Genomic DNA, 14,289 nt, shown 5'->3' on the forward strand with positions numbered 1-14,289 from the left:
GCGGCTGGTGGGTGCTGGAGGAGGCTCAGGGCACGGGCCGCGGTGGCGGAGCCGAGTGCCGCTACCACATGATGGAAGCGGGTGTCGTCGGCGGTAATGCCTCGCAGGGCAAACTGGGAGTCCGCCTGGGCGAACCAAACCGCCACGTGAGCTTCCCAGAAGGTAGGCAGTTTAAGGGCAACTGCCGTGTCCATGTCGGGGGTCACCAGTGAAGGGGCTGTGCTCCTACGCGAGTCGAAAGGATTGACGCGACAAAAGACGGGAATTCGTCCGAGTTTCTTTTTTGAGTAAAACCAAAACTCGGGTACTCTGAAAAGCCCGTTTATCGGGCAGCAATATATATATGCAATCAAACACGTCATGCCGGAGCGTTTGCCCGGGAAAGGCGAGACTGGGCGTGCCCGGGCGGCCTGGGCGAGCCCGGGAAAGGCGAGTCTGGGCATGCCCGGGAAAGGCAAGACCGGGCGTGCCCGGGCAGCCTGGGCGAGCCCGGGAAAGGCGAGTCCGGGCATGCCCGGGAAAGGCGCGTCTGGGCATGTCCGGGCGGCCTGGGTGAGCCCGGTACAGTGATCGCTCCCTGGTTGCGTCTTCGGCAGGTGTAAGGCGATTGTGTATGCTCAGCGGCAACCGCTACAGTGGAAACAATAATAATAACTCCAATAACAAAAGGAGACCAAGTCTCTTACAGACAAAAGGAGGCCAAGTCTCTTATCGACAAAAGGAGACCAAGTCTCTTATAGACAAAAGGAGACAAAGTCTCTTACAAGAGGAGACCAAGTCTCTTACAAAAGGAGACCAAGTCTCTTATAGACAAAAGGAGACAAAGTCTCTTACAAAAGGAGACCAAGTCTCTTATAGTCAAAAGGAGACCAAGTCTCTTATGGACAAAAGGAGACCAAGTCTCTTACAAAAGGAGACCAAGTCTCTTACAGACAAAAGGAGACCAAGTCTCTTACAAAAGGAGACCAAGTCTCTTACAAAAGGAGACCAAGTCTCTTACAGACAAAAGGAGACCAAGTCTCTTTCAGACAAAAGGAGACCAAGTCTCTTACAAAAGGAAACCAAGTCTCTTATAGATAAAAGGAGACCATGTCTTTTACAAAAGGAGACCAAGTCTCTTACAGACAAAAGTAGACCAAGTCTCTCATAGACAAAAGGAGACCAAGTCTCTTATAGACAAAAGGAGACAAAGTCTCTTACAAAGGGAGACCAAGTCTCTTACAAAAGGAGACCAAGTCTCTTACAGACAAAAGGAGACCAAGTCTCTTACAGACAAAAGGAGACCAAGTCTCTTACAAAAGGAAACCAAGTCTCTTATAGACAAAAGGAGATCAAGTCTCTTATGGATAAAAAGAGACAAAGTCTCTTATAGACAAAAGGAGACAAAGTCTCTTACAAAAGGAGACCAAGTCTCTTATAGACAAAAGGAGACCAAGTCTCTTATAGACAAAAGGAGACCAAGTCTCTTACAAAAGGAGACCAAGTCTCTTATAGATAAAAGGAGACAAAGTCTCTTACAAAAGGAGACCAAGTCTCTTATAGGCAAAAGGAGACCAAGTCTCTTATAGACAAAAGGAGACCAAGTCTCTTACAAAAGGAGACCAAGTCTCCCATAGACAAAAGGAGACCAAGTCTCTTACAGACAAAAGGAGACCAAGTCTCTTACAAAAGGAAACCAAGTCTCTTACAGACAAAAGGAGACCAAGTCTCTTACAGACAAAAGGAGACCAAGTCTCTTACAAAAGGAGACCAAGTCTCTTATAGACGATAGGAGACCAAGTCTCTTATAGACTAAAGTAGACCAAGTCTCTTATAGACGAAAGGAGACCAAGTCTCTTATAGACTAAAGTAGACCAAGTCTCTTATGGACGAAAGGAGACCAAGTCCCTGATGATCGATTATACCTGGGAAAAAAATCAATGTCTGTTTAAACATAAAGATACAGGTTTTTATTTTAAAAGTCCGTCTATCTTTCTGAATTGGATGAAGAAGATGCTTAATGTTTGGTAACAGGAACCATTTAAGATTTTAGAATAAAGCGTGACGGACACAGAAGGAGCACATAAACAACTACTACTAAAAGAACAACAACAACAACAACAACTAAAAGAACAACAACAACTCTGCCACGAAAGGTCCGGTTTTCACGTGTTCACTGTATTTTTCATCCTCATTGAGATTTACAGGTGGGTTTACTTTGTGGTTGTGAAGTGCAACATGAGGTCTTGGATTAAACCCGTCAGTGAAGCGATTGGGAGTCGGTAGATATGCATGATGGACTGATGGTGTTATTGGAAACATCTATGTTACACAACTGGACTTTCAAGATGCTTTCGCTGATGTGGGTGGCTCCTCTTTGTGGGAGGCCTCTCTTTGTGGAAGGCTCCTCTTTGTGGGAGGCCTCTCTTTGTGGAAGGCTCCTCTTTGTGGGTGGCTCCTCTTTGTGGGAGGCCCCTCTTTGTGGGTGGCCCCTCTTTGTGGGTGGCCCCTCTTTGTGGATGGCTCCTCTTTGTGGGTGGCCCCTCTTTGTGGGTGGCCCCTCTTTGTGGGAGGCCCCTCTTTGTGGGTGGCCCCTTTGTGGGTGGCCCCTTTGTGGGTGGCTCCTCTTTGTGGGAGGCCCCTCTTTGTGGGTGGCCCCTTTGTGGGTGGCCCCTCTTTGTGGGTGGCTCCTCTTTGTGGGTGGCCCCTCTTTGTGGGTGGCCCCCCAGCGGCTGCTGGCTCCGCAGGCGCCCAACGAAGGTTCTGTGCCGATGTGATGGAATGATCATTTCGATTATAATTTGTCGGCCATTGGACTGAGGGGTGCATGGTATAGATAAGGGTCATCTTTTTGTACACCGCTACCACATCGACACAACTACTACTAGTACTATCGTACATTTCTGAACAGCACAGTTATGTGGATTCTAAAAAAACACTGATACCATGTGTCCCGATTTTGGTACCGAAAAGGTGTACGTCGCATTCTCATACGCGCGACAGGTTCCCAAGGCAGGTGTTGGTCGGTTACGGACGCTCATTTAACATTGCAAGGTCCTGAGTCCCAGCCGCTGCCATTGATTTAACACCAGGTGGGTTGATTCGGCCTCTCATCCTTTCGAGATCGGCACAATGAGTACCAGGGATGAGTGAGCCATTCGAGTATCCTCCGTCGGAGTGGTGACCTGTCCAGGATTGTGCCCAATAGCCCAGGAAACTGCTGCGGCAGCCATATGTATCGTCAGTCGTCACAATGCAAAAGGGCTGGGCTTCTTCTTCCGCCTCTTCTTCTACTTCTTCAGGGTTCCATCGAAGGCACGATGATGGTGCACAACATAAATGTATATAGATAGATAGGCTACATTGTGTGCACCTTCACCTCCTCTGATCTGATCTTGTTTCGACGTAACACCGACGTCATACGGAAGCACGTGCTGCTTTGCATCATGGGAAAACATACATGTACTGTAGTGTCGGCACCTCCGTGAGTGTCGGACTCAGGAGGGTTCATTTCGAATATTCCTGTGCTGTCATTTGGTTTTGTATCCACGGTGTTGTAGTTAGTTACAGTTACCTCAAACATCAATGGAGTCCTTTTACCTAAAGCTCTCCTCACGTAGTGTTCGTACAAAGTACATCGATCCTTCGAACTAAAAACGTGAGTGTGAAGAAATATAACAAAGGAACAACATGGACGTTTTAGCTCATGACGTCATTGTTTATTGGGCTGTTTCACCATTATTTTATACAGTCATGTTGATTTTTATGAATAAATATACATTAATTTTATTATGATTTGTGAGATTGTAAAAGGATGGGTCGTGAGTTGGATGGTATCATGGGCGGTCGTCGTGGTTGAATGTACGAATTAATGATTATTCACTCACTACGGCTTCTTGAGTGAGTGAGACGAGCAGCTGCGCGCGTCATCAACAGAGCACAAAGGTAAAGCACGGCGCACGTCGCTTGTATTCGCCGCTGAGTGGCTTTATCAATCGACGGTGGAAGTTTTTTGGAGAAAAGACCAGGAATAAAAGGTGACGTCGATTGTTTTGGTAATCCGTCTTGATGCGGTTTCCCGGACGATGTTATACACACACACACACACACACACACACACACACACACACACACACACACACACACACACACACACACACACACACACACACACACACACACACACACACACACACCTTCCACCGCTTTGTTATCAAATTATTTGACATCACACAAATACAACCACACACAGTATATATATATAAATCTGTGTGAATGTATGTATGTACTGTGTGAATGTATATATGTATGTATGTACTGTGTGAATGTATATATGTATGTATGTACTGTGTGAATGTATATATGTATGTATGTATGTATGTATGTACTGTGTGAATGTATATATGTATGTATGTACTGTGTGAATGTATATATGTACGTATGTACTGTGTGAATGTATATATGTATGTATGTACTGTGTGAATGTATATATGTATGTATGTATGTATGTACTGTGTGAATGTATGTATGTATGTACTGTGTGAATGTATATATGTACGTATGTACTGTGTGAATGTATATATGTATGTATGTACTGTGTGAATGTATATATGTATGTATGTATGTATGTACTGTGTGAATGTATATATGTACGTATGTACTGTGTGAATGTATATATGTATGTATGTACTGTGTGAATATATATGTATGTATGTACTGTGTGAATGTATATATGTATGTATGTATGTATGTATGTATGTACTGTGTGAATGTATATATGTATGTATGTATGTATGTACTGTGTGAATGTATATATGTATGTATGTATATTTACTGTGTGAATGTATATATGTATGTATGTATATTTACTGTGTGAATGTATATATGTATGTATGTACTGTGTGAATGTATATATGTATGTATGTACTGTGTGAATGTATATATGTATGTATGTATGTACTGTGTGAATGTATATATGTATGTATGTACTGTGTGAATGTATATATGTATCTATGTACTGTCAATGTATATATGTATGTATGTACTGTGTGAATGTATATATGTATGTACTGTGTGTATGTATATAATATGTATGTATGTATGTATATATGTATGTACTGTGTGAATGTATATATGTATGTACTGTGTGAATGTATATATGTATGTATGTATGTATGTACTGTGTGAATGTATATATGTATGTACTGTGTGTATGTATATATGAATGTATGTACTGTGTGAATGTATATATGTATGTACTGTGTATGTATATATGAATGTATGTATGTACTGTGTGAATGTATATATGTATGTATGTATGTATGTACTGTGTGAATGTATATATGTATGTATGTATGTACTGTGTGAATGTATATATGTATGTATGTACTGTGTGAATGTATATATGTATGTACTGTGTGTATGTATATATGAATGTATGTATGTACTGTGTGAATGTATATATGTATGTATGTATGTATGTACTGTGTGAATGTATATATGTATGTATGTATGTATGTACGTATGTACTGTGTGTATGTATATATGTATGTACTGTGTGTATGTATGTATGTACTGTGTGAATGTATATATGTATGTATGTACTGTGAATGTATATATGTATGTATGTACTGTGTGAATGTATATATGTATGTATGTATGTACTGTGTGAATGTATATATGTATGTACTGTGTGAATGTATGTATGTACTGTGTGAATGTATATATGTATGTATGTACTGTGTGAATGTATATATGTATGTATGTATGTACTGTGTGAATGTATATATGCACGTATGTACTGTGTGAATGTATATATGTATGTATGTACTGTGTGAATGTATTGTTACGGACACGACTTAGATGTTGCTTGACCGAGCGGAATGGCCGCCGTGTTCGCACAGTTTACCCGATTACCCCCAACTCACCCGATTCCACTCGAACGTTGGCCGAATCGCGCTACGCTAAATCAATGATGGAAAGGACACAACGGCTGGGATAAATGAAACGACACAAGGGGTACAGTTCTCAAGACCTCCGGAGGAGGATATAATTGGTGGTGGAGAAAAGGGGTAGATTACAAGGTATGAGGTAAAGCACAGAAAAGATGCGCACTTAGTTACAGTCTTATCTTATCCCTGACAGACCACAGACAAACGGAACAAGACTGACTTACACAGGGATTGATGGCAGGGAAGGACAGGTCGGTTGATAGCACAAGGTGCACCTTGGCTCAGGGACAGGATAAAGCGCGGTCCAAAAGATGCAGGGAGGTGTCACAGCGCTCGGAGGTGGCGTCCTTCTTGCTTCAAGCTCAGCGCGTATCTGACGTCACCTCCCTCTTCCTGCGCATGCTCAGCGGGGAGTGACACGCCCTCGGCTCGTTGGCTCCGCCCCAGATGGAATCGGTCCGCCGCTTCTATTGGGTGCGGGGGGGTTACCGGGCTTCGCCCTTGACGAGGAGCTGACAGCGAGCCCCTACGTGGTAACCCCGTCGAGCACATGCTCGATGGCGGCTCGTTGGAAAGGCTTGGTGCCCTTTCAACACCCCCTTCCAACCAAGCCGGAGTGAGGACGCACACTCCCCGCGCCGCCGCCGCTGTTGTTGTTGTTGTTGTTGTTGTTGTTGTTGTACCATGAGGAAGAGCTGCGGGGAGGTATTGGGAGGTCCTAAACTTCCTAACGGTGCCATACAATCACATTCTGGTGCAACGAAGAGTCAGAGTTAATGGAAACGAGTCCTTAACTGACATAAACTAAGAATAACTAGCAAGATGTCCTATAGTTGTCTACGTGAGATGCGGTGGACCTGGATGCGACATTTAATGGGGGAAATAGGGGGAGGTCGGGTCTACAGAGTGTTGTTTACAGAAAATGGGACTAGGGAATGGGGGATTGGGGATAGTTGGGAAGTATTGGGGAAATAGGGGAATATTTACAAGCGGATATGGATGGAGGCCAATCTCATATCCGCAACAGTATATATGTATGTATGTACTGTGTGAATGTATATATGTATGTATGTATGTACTGTGTGAATGTATGTATGTATGTATGTACTGTGTGAATGTATGTATGTATGTATGTACTGTGTGAATGTATATATGTATGTATGTACTGTGTGAATGTATATATGTATATATGTATGTATGTATGTACTGTGTGAATGTATATATGTATATATGTATGTATGTATGTACTGTGTGAATGTATATATGTATGTATGTATGTATGTACTGTGTGAATGTATATATGTATGTATGTATGTACTGTGTGAATGTATATATGTATGTATGTATGTATGTATGTACTGTGTGAATGTATGTATGTACTGTGTGAATGTATGTATGTACTGTGTGAATGTATGTATGTACTGTGTGAATGTATGTATGTATGTACTGTGTGAATGTATGTATGTATGTATGTACTGTATGTATGTATGTATGTATGTATGTACTGTGTGAATGTATGTATGTATGTATGTACTGTGTGAATGTATATATGTATGTATGTATGTACTGTGTGAATGTATATATGTATGTATGTACTGTGTGAATGTATATATGTATGTATGTATGTACTGTGTGAATGTATATATGTATGTATGTACTGTGTGAATGTATGTACTGTGTGAATGTATATATGTATGTATGTATGTACTGTGTGAATGTATATATGTATGTATGTACTGTGTGAATGTGAATGTATATATGTATGTACTGTGTGAATGTATATATGTATGTACTGTGTGAATGTATGTACTGTGTGAATGTATATATTTATGTATGTACTGTGTGAATGTATATATGTATAAAAAAAACCCCCCACCTTTCGAGGCCATTTTTCCCCGCAAAGCGGGGGTTGGCCTTTTTCGGGCACCGTGGTTGTTGTTGTTTTTTTTTGTTTTTTGGTCCCCTTTTTGAAGCAATTTTTTACGGCCGGATGCCCTTCCTACCGCCAACCCTGTTTGTCGCCTTTTTACGACACACAGGGAATTACCAGTGAACTGGTACTCAATTAGCCGACCTCGGAAGGATGACAGGCTGAGTCAACCCCCCAGGCGTTAATTCGGCGATCGACCGGGATTCGAACCCAGGATCCTGGGATCCTAATCTGGCACCCTAGCCGCTAAGCCAACACCAGGGTGATGTGTATATATATATATATATGTATGTACTGTGTATATATGTATGTATGTATGTATGTACTGTGTAAATGTATACATGTATGCACTGTGTGTATGTGTAAATGTATATATGTATATACTGTGTAAATGTATATATGTGTGTATGTGTAAATGTATATATGTATATACTGTGTGAATGTGTAAATGTATATATGTATGTATTGTGTATGTATATATGTATGTACTGTGTATGTGTAAATGTATATATGTATGTACTGTGTGTATGTGTAAATGTATATATGTATGTACTGTGTGTATGTGTAAATGTATATATTGTTATGTCGGGGGGTAAAGGAATATATAGAGCCTGGTAGATCTGTATAGGTAGGTATCCGACTGTCGTGATAGGGAATCTACCTGTAATAAGTTCTATGTTTAGCCGGTTTGTCGGTATAAGCTGTATTGGTGTACCTGCCGCAAGGGGGTGGGGGAGGGGGCGGGGGGCGGGGCATTCTAATTAGTACAGGGATTATGGGTAATATTCCTTTGTTTGTCGTTCCCCCTGTCACCAAACCTGTATCCCTTATGGCAAAGCATTGACATAGACATTTAGATAGATCCCTTAGTGCACACATTAAATAATTCCCTCCCCTTCCAATGACTGACCGGAAAGACAAGCAGGAAGCGGCTGCATACAACGCCACCATGGCACCAAGCATCGGAGGAAGGCTGGAGCCACGCCCAGGGAACGTGTGATTGGTTGGCGCGGAAGGCACAAACCTTGAGCCAATCAGCGCGGAGGGTGCCAATCCGGTCCTCAGGAGGTTGTTCATTGGAGGGAGAAGGGCCGGTGGCGGCAGAAGGTTCGAGAGACCACAAAGAATCGAGGCTCTGAATGGTAATGCGCCAGAACTGACGTCACAGGGCGAGTGACAAAACGTCTCGTTCTTGGGCATTCTCCCTCTTCGCTCTGGGTATTCAGTCTTTGTTCTGGTCAGCTCGTGCTAGTCAGTCGTGCTGGTCCGTTCGTTCTTCGTTCTTGGCTCTTCGTATTGAGAGGTCCTGGTGTTCGTTGGTGTCGTCCCTGAATCTTCAGGTGCTCGGAGGTTGGAGCGGTGCTCGGTCCTTCGCGGTGCTTTTGGTGCGGGAGCGAGGATCAGTGCTGTGAGCAGGCGGGACCTCGTGTGCGGTCGACGAAGAGCTTGGAGTGGGGCGTGCAGCTGAGCGGGTCGCTCGGGGCCTGGTGGAGCGCGTGGGCGAAGCGGACGGAGGGTTTCTTCGCACCGGAGCTCGGAGCCGCGTTGGACGGCGGACACGACTACAGACAAAGATAAGCACGCACCACATCTCGCAGAACACCACATGACATGTTATTTTATTTCATTCATTCCTTTATTCTGTATTTTAAGTGTGAGTGGGGACGTCCCGATTAGGACATTTTATTACCGACGCATATTTCCCTGTCTTTGTAAATAAACCCTTGTATTATTTTATTGTCTATTCCAAATCCTGTGTTTGTTTGAGTTAATCACTTTCCAGGTTGAAGACGCTGGCGCGCGTGAGCCGGGAGGTAAGCGCTTCTGCTTCTTCTTCTTCACTTCTTCCTCCCGTGCTCTTATAGCCGAATCCGTGTTTGATCGTCGCCTCCATTAAAGCCGTTTGGTCATTCGCGAGCCCTGGTATTAACCGGAAGGGATCGCGCGACAATTGGTATTCAGGAGTGGGATTGAACCCTGTTATAAATTTGTGTCAAGAGTGTGGAGAATTTGGACGCAAAATTTTCGTAGTCGGAGGCGATAAATTTGTATAGTCGATTGGGCTTGCGAGACGCGAACGGAGCATTAGTTCAAATCTAAATGGGTTTCTGGTAAAAGCCGCGCGGGGAAGCGACCTCTTCTTTACGGATGGAAGAGGTAAGCAATATGGAAGAGAGAATGGAAGGTGCTTTGAGCCTTGGAAGTGAGTCGGAGGTAGTTGGGGTTGAGAATAGTGATAGAGCTACCCCCGCCGCAGAGACGATCCCAATGACTTTCCATGACCATGCTGAAGAATTCATTCCTATAAATAATAACATAATAGTGATGCTGGAGAAATGGTGGGATGCCCAGATTAAAGAAACGAAAACCCCATGTGAGCAAACGAATGAGATAAAGAAAGAACAAGTGAATGATTCACATGGGGCCCAGGAGAAGCCAAGGGTGGCAGAAATAGAATCGGAACGGGGGGAATACAAATTGGAAATGGAGGAGAGTACAGCCCATGCAAATGTGCACGGGGCTCAGGAGCCGAGAATGGCAATTGAAGGAAATGGGGAAGTTAGGGAAGGAAATTTACAGGTGAATGGAGAATTAAATTTTAATGGAGAATGTTTGATACATGGTGGCTTGGAGGGTTATCGAGGCTGGGTGGATGCCCCAACACATCAACAGGGGGATGGATTTGAATCCTTGCTGTGCCAGGGCGGTGGTTCAAAGCAAGAGGGGATAACAATAGGGGGGTCTGAGTAATGGAACCGGACCGGGTGTGTAATGATGAAGGCCTGTCAGGGCCAGAACTGATTGGTGATGGGGATGGAAATGATTTGATACAGCGGCTGGAGACCTGGGACAGTCCCATGGAGGTAGAGAGTGCTCAGCTCCAAAGGGGTCTGGGGGATGAGGTGAGTCGTTCCGAGGAGGCGGTGGAGGTGACTGAGGGGACCCTCACCATGCCCTACAATTTGGTAATGGAGGCTCCAAAATTACATAATCAGTTGGGGGAGTGTGTTGGCTCCGGGCTGCATTTGGACATTGGAGGATCGGGAGATAGAGCCTCGGGAGATTTGGTCCCTGTAGGGAATTTGGAGCAGCTGCAGGGAGGGGCAGAACAAACTGTGGTAGGGGTTGTTACCTGCAGCTGCGGTGATTGGACGCAGGAAATACAAATTGTTAAAAGGAAATCTAAAATAAAATGGGAATTGGATTTGCAGCAGCCTTGGAGGGAGTTGGTCCCCGGGCTGTGGAATGTGGACCAGGAGAGGTCGGTGGTGATGGCCTCCGGCAAAAGTTGCCCCTTTCTAAAATTTGGTAATGCCAGCCAGCTGGGGGGCTGTGCTGGCGAGATTTGGACATGGGTTTCAGGCATGGGTGTCGTGGTACGACCTGGGCCCCACGGGGGGTCTGATGGAGTGTGGCGTCCCTTGTCCATCGGGGCTCCGCCCGAGTGTGTGGCTCGGGCCGGCAGGGTCACCGGACCCTGGTGGGGGTTAAGACCTCCAGGGGGTCAGAGGTGGTTCCTCACAGGCCTGGGATAGCATATATTGAGGACCACTAGGGGGAGGTGTTGTGGGTCGCGCGTTGGTGGTGGCACCACGGACGGCCAACATGGGCCTGATGTGGTGACCATCCGGGCATGCGTAGATTGATTATAGATTGATGAGGGAAAAAATGAATTTAAACATTTTCAGCATAAGGCTGCAACATAACAAAATGTGAAAGAAGTGAAGGGGTCTGAATACTTTCTGAATGCACTGTATGTATATACTGTGGATGTGTATCTGTATATATGTATATACTGTGTATGTGTATCTGTATATATGCATGTACTGTGTATGTTTATCTGTATATATGTATATACTGTGGATGTGTATCTGTATATATGTATATACTGTGTATGTGTATCTGTATATCTGTATATATTGTCGTGCAAATACCCTCCGGTTAATACCAGGGCTCGTGAATGACCAGAACAGCTTTAACTGAGGTGACGACCAAATACGGATTTTGCTATCAACCGCGGGAGGAAGAAGTGAAGTGGTTACCGATAGCGATCCAACCGCAGCTCCGATCCTGCAGGGGAATTAACTCAAAACGGACACAAGATTTTTGGAAAATAATGCAAGGGTTTATTTACAAGGAATCGCGGGACAGGGAAATACGTGCCGGTAATAAAATGTCCTAAATCGGGATCCCGCACACCGACTTCCAAATACGAGACAGGGGAATGAATTGCAAAAATAACTGTCCATCGTGTACGTGTGAAATGTGGTGCGGCCTTATCTGTCAGTAGTGCAGTGTCCGCCGTCCAACACGGCTCTGAGCTCCGGCGCGAAGTAACCCTCCGTCCGCCTCGCTCGCATGCTTCGCCAGGCCCCGCGCGGCCCGCACCGCTCCAAGCTCCGAGTCGATTGCACACGAGGCCCCAGCACCACTCCAAGCTCCGAAAGCACCGAGAATGACCGCTCCAAGCACCACGCAGATGGCGAACCAACGACCACCAGGACCTCTCAAGATGAAGAGCCAAGAGCCAAGGACGAACAACGACAAGCGAAGGACCAGCATGACTCGATACCAAGAGCGAAGCTTCCGCACGACGCAATCCAAACGCGAACCGTCAGCACGACACAATCCCCCAGAGCGAAGCTTCCAGAATCCCGCCAGCGAGTCCTTTTGAAACCTCGCATGTGACGCCGGTTTTGGCGCGCCACCAACCAGAGCCTCGTAGCTTCCTGCCGTTTGCCGAACCTCCTCGCGCCTTCCGGTCTGATTCGCTCCAAGTTCGCGCCTTCCGCGCCAACCAATCACAGTCCTCCTGGGCGTGGTTACAGCTCGTCTCATGCGATGTTGCGAGGCCAGCTGGTGGTGCGGCTGGCGGTGGCCATCCGGCGGTGCCCCAATCTGGCTTCCTGCCGGTCTTCTTCCAAGGTCATTGTAAAGGAAGGGGAATTATTTAATGTTTGCTAAGGGCCTATCTAAGTGTTTATGAGTATGCAATGCCATAAGGGACAAAGGTTTGGCGACGGGGGGGACGACGAACAAGGGAATCTTATCCATAATCCTGACACTATTTAGCACGCCCTGCTCCCTCGTAGCGGGGACATCAATACAGCTTATCCCGACAAACCGGACTACACATAGGGAATCTACCCTGTAATAAGTTATATCACGACAGTCGAAGCATGTTACCTATACAGATCTACCTGGCTCTAGATATTCCTTTACCCCCCTGACATAATATGTATATACTGTGAATGTGTATTTGTATATACTGTGTATGTGTATTTGTCTATACTGTGTATGTGTATTTGTATATACTGTGCATTTGTGTATTTGTATATACTGTGCATTTGTGTATTTGTATATACTGTGTATTTGTGTATTTGTATATAGTGTATTTGTGTGTTTGTATGTGCTGTGTATTTGTGTGTTTGTATATACTGTGTATTTGTGTGTTTGTATATACTGTGTATGTGTTATATGTGTATATACCGTGTCTGTGTATGTGTATATGTATATACTGTGTATGCGTATATGTATAGCAGACTGAACAGCTTTTTAAACTACCCACTACCCCAGCGTCTACCAGGCATGTGTGCTTCAGGACCTCACCGTAAGTATACCTACAGGATTTCAACTATCAATACACACTCCTGGGACAGCTTAAGGCTGTGGGTGAAATAGGTCTTCTCTCGTGCCCTGTCCAGCTGTATCTTTTCAACACCTATGGGACAACAGGGTTTCGCGGGATCAGTGCATAGGATTGCCCTTCGTCCTAGTAACAGGGTTTTGCATGATCAATGCCTGGGAGTTCCCTTCGTCCCAACTCTCTCAAGTGACCTCTTCAATAACATAATGAAACACTTTGGAACATCAATACATATAATATATACACACAACAACAGTGATATTAAATATTTACATGGTCCGGAGCCACGTTCAACAGAGGTTAAGAAGAACTCCGTCTACCAGCAGGTGAGAGTCCATCATTCCACCTCAACATCAGAATTCTGGAATCGCCTTGCCTGGTACGGGTCTTAATCCCTGTCTGAAGTGGCCCCACGTTGGGCGCCATCTTGTTGTGGAACAATTTGTGTCCATAAACCAAGTCATGTTCACCCAATGAATACTTGTAAAATTTAAAAACACTGGGAAAAATACTCATTCTGTTACAACAGAAATACATGGCACAACCAACTCACACAGCACAAGGACCCCGGGTCGACACGAGTATTCTTCTCCGATCGCACCTTTTTGGCTTCATTTATAGCAATTGAAGACTGGAGAATATTTGATTGAGTCCTCACAGTGGGAGGGGGTAAGAAGGAGGAGATCGGGGGACAAGGGATTCTGATAAGGGATTAGGAAGGGGTAGATCGGGGTTCGAGGAATTGCTGATTAGGAAGTAGAGAGTGGGGAGGGGATAGATCT

At 44.8% G+C, this 14,289-nt stretch overlaps 1 protein-coding gene across 4 annotated transcripts in view; it reads left to right on the forward strand.

Moving 5' to 3' along the window:
• DIS3L2 (DIS3 like 3'-5' exoribonuclease 2) overlaps positions 1 to 14,289 on the forward strand; it is a 586,325-nt gene that overhangs the window by 434,464 nt on the left and 137,572 nt on the right. The window contains exon 1 of one of the 4 annotated variants that reach the window (XM_068114366.2): positions 3,431 to 3,637. The exons of 1 other annotated variant lie outside the window; for it this stretch is intronic. The gene's annotated coding sequence lies outside the window, so the exon portion shown is untranslated. Of the gene's footprint in view, positions 1 to 3,430; positions 3,638 to 3,712; positions 4,017 to 14,289 lie in introns of those variants that run through there. 2 more of the 4 variants (XM_068114368.2, XM_068114367.2) reach the window with 2 other exon arrangements.

This window comes from Myxine glutinosa, chromosome 4, assembly GCF_964187855.1.
Source record: "Myxine glutinosa chromosome 4, kmMyxGlut1.1, whole genome shotgun sequence".
Taxonomy (NCBI): domain Eukaryota; kingdom Metazoa; phylum Chordata; class Myxini; order Myxiniformes; family Myxinidae; genus Myxine; species Myxine glutinosa.